The following is a 5,895-nucleotide window of genomic DNA, read 5'->3' on the forward strand; positions in this document are numbered from 1 at the left end:
TTAGGCTCTGTGCTGACAGCTCAGGGCCTGGATCCTGCTTTGGATTCTGTGTCTCCCTTTCTCTCTGCCCCTCCCCCACTCAAGCTGTCTCAAAAATAAACATTAAAAAAATTTTTTAAAATGAAGCAAGGTGTCATTTCAGTAATCTAAGTTCTTCAAAAAACCAGAAAAAGAAGCATAATAAACCCAAAACTAACAGAAGGTATGAAATAATAAATATAAGAACGAAATAAAGTTGGAAATAGAAAACATTACCAAAAAACCCAAGAAACAATAAGTTCTTTAGAAATATCAATAAAATTGACAAACGTCCATTTAGACTAATACAAATAGAATACATGCCATCAATATCCAGAATGAAACAGGAAATAGCATTCCAGATACTGCAGCCAGTATAAAATAAATAATAAAGGATTAAATAAGTAATAATAAACATAGATAAAAAATAATAAAAGAGTACTACATACAACTTTATGCTCATAAATATGGTGGCTTAGAAGAAAGGAAACATTTCCTTGAGAAGCATAGTCAAAATTTAACAATGATGAAATAGATCCTCAATGGTACTATACCCATTAAGGAAATTGGCATTTTTTGGCTTTAAGATATTTTTGTATTCAATTTGTTCTACTTTCACATCATCTCCAATTAGCTGGTACACCTAAGTGACAACTGTAGAAGTCTGGATATCTGTCAACACAAATGAAGGAATAATGTTTGTTTTGAAGACATTATATGCTGCACTGATGAAAACTGGGATAATGTAAAAAAAATTTTTTTTGTAAAAATTTTTTCATGCTTTAATGCTTCAAATTTGTGTGTGTGTCCTGAGATAAGAATGTTCACATCAAGGGGCGCCTCGGTGGCTTGTTGGTTAAGCCTTCAACTTCAGCTCAGGTCATGATCTCATGGTTGGTGGGTTCGACCCCCGTGTTGGGCTCTGTGGTGACTGCCAGCTCGGTGCCTGGAGCCTGTTTTCAGATTCTGTATCTCCCTCTCTCTGTGACTTTCCCCGGCGCACTCTGTCTCTCTCTCTCTCTCTCTCTCTCTCATAAATAAATAAAGCATTAAAAAAAAAAAAAAGAATGTTCACATCAAACTGTCTCTGCAACAAGGCTAAACTGGCCATATCTCCCCATGGAATAACTTGATGTCTATGGATTAAACCAATTTTAAACTGTCCGACACTTACAACTTGCTGTTCTGGATAATTCAGATTCTCATCAAAGTCTCCTCTCACAATATGAACATAATTGGCCAGAGTCTTCAAGATAGTCATAACTCTCTTTGGTGCCAAGGTTTCCAGTACACAGAACATGCTGAATCTTTCCAGGCACTAGCAGTTTTTTAATTTAGCTGGCAATCTGTTGTACCACTGTGAGAGGTCTCCTAATACCAACATCAACATCTTGTCACTGGGCTCTGCTCAGTCACCACAACTGCTACTACCTAAGGAAATTGGATTTTTAATTAAAAGCTGTCTGAGATGAAATCTCAAGGCAGGCCCAGACAGTCTCATTGGAGAATAATAGCAAAACTTTAAAACTATAATTAACACTAAGTTTGTATAATGTCTTCCAGAAAATAGAAGAAGAGGAAACACTCTCAACTCATTTAAGAAGACCAGTGCAAAGCCACTGCAAAAGTCATTACAAAAAAAGAAAACCACAAATAAACATCGCTTCTGAACTTAGATGCAAAAATCATTAACAGAATATTACCAAATATTTTAATACTTAAAAATAATTATACACCGTGAATAAGTGGGATTTGGCCCATATGTGCAAGACTGGTTCCCAATATAGTAAAATAATTTTGAAAAACAAATGACTGTTGGGGCATCTGGGTGGCTCAATTGGTTAAGCTTCCAACTCTTGATTTTGGCTCAGATCATGATCTCACGGTTTGTGAGATCAAGCCCTGCATTGTAGAGCCCATCTGGGATTCTCTCTTTCTCTCTTTTGCCCCTCCCGTACTGATTCTCTCTCTCAAAATAAATAAATACACTAAAATAAATATATAAATAAAATGTACTATAAAGCTGCAGTAATTAAGAGAGTGTGGTACAAACATAAGGATAGGCCTCTTGGTCAGTGGAACAGAATTGAGAGTTCAGAAATAAATCCTTATATTTATGGTAGATTGATTTTTGACAAAACTGCTTAGGCAATCCAGTGACGGAAGGAATGTCTTTTCTACAAATGGGGCTAGGTCATTTGGATGGCCACATGTAAGAAAATGGATTTAGACTCTTACTTCATATGTACACAAATAATTAATTGAAAATGGATAATAGCTCTAAATGTAAGACTTAAAGCTGTAAAACATTTAGAGAAGAAGATAGAAGAAAACCTTTGTGTCCTTGGATTAGGTAAAGAGTTCTTAGATATAGCACCAATAGCATAGTCTTTAAAAGAAAAAAATTATAAACTGGACTTCATCAAAATTTAACACTTTTGCACTTCAAAAGGCACCATTGCAGAAGACTGAAACTAGATCATTTTCTCACACCATACACAAAAATAAACTCAAAATGGATGAAGGACCTGAATGTGAGGCAGAAAACCATCAAAACCCTAGAGGAGAAAGCAGGAAACAACCTCCTTGACCTCCACTGCAGCAATTTCTTACTTGACACATCCCCAAAGGCAAGGGAAACAAGAGCAAAATGAACTATTGGGACCTCATCAAGATAAAAAGCTTCTGCATGGCAAAGGAAACAATCAGTAAAACTAATAGGCAACTGACAGAATGGGAAAAGATAGTTGCAAATGGCATATCAGATAAAGGGCTAGTATCCAAAATCTATAAGGAACTCACCAAACTCCACACCTGAAAAACAAATAACCCAGTGAAGAAATGGGCAGAAGACATGAACAGACACTTCTCCAAAGAGGACATCCAGATGGCCAACAGACACATGAAATAAAGCTCAGCGTCACTCATCATCAGGGAAATGCTGATCAAAACCACACTGAGATACCACCTCATGCCGGTCAGAGTGGCTAAAATGAACAAATCAGGAGACTCTAGATGCTCGCGAGGATGTGGAGAAACGGGCACCGTCCTACACTGTTGGTGGGAATGTAAACTGGTGCAGCCTCTCTGGAAAACAGTGTGGAGGTTCCTCAAAAAATTAACAATAGAACTTCCCTATGACCCAGCAATAGCGTTGCTAGGAATTTACCCGAGGGATACAGGAGTGCTGATGCATAGGGGCACATGTACCCCCAATAGTGCACATGTTCATAGCGGCACTCTCAACAATAGCCAAAACATGGAAAGAGCCTAAGTGTCCATCAACTAATGAATGGATCAAGAAGATGTGGTTTATCTATACAATGAAATACTACATGGCGATGAGAAAGAATGAAATCTGGCCGTTTGTAGCAATATGCATGGAACTTGAGGGTGTTATGCTGAGCGACATAAGTCAGGCTGAGAAGGACAGATACCATATGTTTGCACGTATAGGAGGATTAGGAGGAACTTAACGGAGGACCATGGGTAAGGAGAAGGGGAAAAGTAGTTGGGGAGAGGGAGGGAGGCAAACCATGAGAGACTCTTAAATGCTGAGAACAAACTGAGGGCTGATGGGGGTTGGGGGAGGGGAAGGGAGGTGATGGGCATGGAGGAGGGCACTTGTGGGGATGTGCACTGGGTGTTATATGGAAACCAACTTGACAAAAAACTATTTAAGAAAGAAAAAAAAGGGGACCATTAAGGAAATAGAAATACAAACCACAAACTTAGTACATTCACAAACCTTTGATAAAAATACTTCTAACATTTATCTATAAAGAAGTCTTACAACTCAGTAAGACAAACAACCAAATCTTTTAAAAAATAGGCAAGACTTGAAAAGAGATTTCAAGAAGGAAAACATAAAGATGGCTAATGAGCACATGAAAAGATGTCTTTATCATATCATTATCATTAGGAAAATACAAATTAAAATCACAGTGAGACACCACTTAACACCCGCTAGAATGAAAATAATAAAAGAGACAGGCAATAAAAAGTGGTAGCATAGATGTGGAGAAATGGGAATCTTCATGGTTGCTAATGGAAATATAAAATGACTGTAGCTGCTTTGAAAGCCTTTTGACAATTAAAAACTATATGTATTTGACATAAGTGTATCATACAACCCAGAAATTCTACTCCCTTGTATTACCCAAGAGAAATAATACATGGATATAAAAACTTGTATAAGAATGTTCATAGGAGCCTTATTTATAATAATGAAAAAAGTAGAAAAAATCCAAATTTCCATCAACTGATGAACAGATGAACAAAATGTGGTGTAGCCACCCATACAATGGAATTCTATTCAGTATAAAGAAAAACAAATTACTGATACATACTGCAGCAAGGATGAACTTCAAAAGCAGTAAGTGAAAGAAGCCAGATACAAAAGACCACATAGCATATAATTCCATTCATAGGAGATGTCCAGAAAAGGCAAATCTATAGAGATAGCAAGTAAAGAAGTGATTGCCTAGGACTGGGATTAGAGCAGGAATTGACTGCAAATGGACAAGACGTTTCTTCTTGTTGTGATGGAAATGTTCTAAAACTGCATTGTGGTGATGGTTGAACAGCTTTATAAACTTACAGAAAACCATGAATCTGTAAGCTTATAATGGGTGAATACTATGGTATGTACTACACCTTAACAAAAATTTTAAGTATAGTAGGTGGAACATCATTCCAAAATGCATTCTCTGATATATAATGAATGATAGAAATCCTTTTAAAATGTGTTCATATGAATGCTAGTTTTAATTTAAAAAGCTTTTTCTTTAACTGAAAGAATTGTTAAACTTCAAATATTTCACCTGAAGAGATTTTATTTTTGAAAAGATTCCTCCTGGATTATGAAAAAAGACAAAGGAAAATGTTGAGCACTTGGAGTCATTGTGCTTTAAAACCCCAGGTTTCAAATGAACTTCCTTGGGAGAGTGCTAGCCACTCTCACATTCCCTCTAATCTCCACACCTTTCCATTTAGTTTTGTTGTCAAAGTAAATAAAATTCCCAGTTACGTTTATTTTTAAAGACCTGCAGAAATGATTCATTCTGCAGAAATGATTCAAAGAATTCTGACAGGCATCTTAAAAATCAAAAGCTTTTCTAGTCTCTTTCAATACCGTAGAGTAAAACCCTGTGCTTTTTGGGGGGTAATTTCATGGAGGACAGAGTTCATTTTAAGTTCAGCTATATCAAGACAAGAACTAGCTAGGCCTTTGGACTTCTTCCCCCACTCACGCTCTCTGTATCTCAAAATAAATAATAAGAAAAAACTTAAAAAAATAATTTCAGCCTAATTGAAATTTATTTTCCTCCATCCCTGGTGTAGTACCCTCATAATTCAGTTCCATGTCTATTCCCCCAGGATTGTACTGATAAACATTAGTGCATTCTTGTAATTTATTTATTTATTTATTTTTGCCACTCAGGACTCTTGTTTCTAATACTTGATGATTGACCCCACAGGTGTTTTATTATCTGCCTCTAATTGTAGATATGGAGGCAATGGAGGGGAATTGGTTAGGGCATGAGGAGAATGGCATTCACTTGCCAGGTAATCACCTTCAGTAGGGTCATCACAGGGTCTTCAAGCAAGACAGGATCATCATCAATCACAACAGGGCCTCAGTGGTGTTTCCAGTTAACAGATATTGTAGTCATCTGAATACTTTTAGGGTCACCATTCTGTTCAGGGGTTCCATTCTTTCTCATTTGATATCCTATCCCCTTATCTTCTTCACTTTTCTCTGAATATCTGTCGTCTTGTTTGTGTTTGTCTCTATTTCAAGCTGTGTGTCCTCTCACTTCAGCATTTCTTTAGGTACTTGTTTATCTATTTGGCTGACCATCTTCTTTTACAGGA

General features: G+C 36.8%; 1 pseudogene; it reads right to left on the reverse strand.

Moving 5' to 3' along the window:
- Positions 1 to 638: 638 nt before the first annotated feature.
- Positions 639 to 1,408, reverse strand: LOC120242901 (annotated as a pseudogene).
- Between the last annotated feature and the right edge of the window lie 4,487 nt (positions 1,409 to 5,895).

The sequence above is a fragment of the Hyaena hyaena genome, unplaced genomic scaffold (assembly GCF_003009895.1).
Source record: "Hyaena hyaena isolate Hyena2069 unplaced genomic scaffold, ASM300989v1 scaffold_321, whole genome shotgun sequence".
NCBI lineage: Eukaryota > Metazoa > Chordata > Mammalia > Carnivora > Hyaenidae > Hyaena > Hyaena hyaena.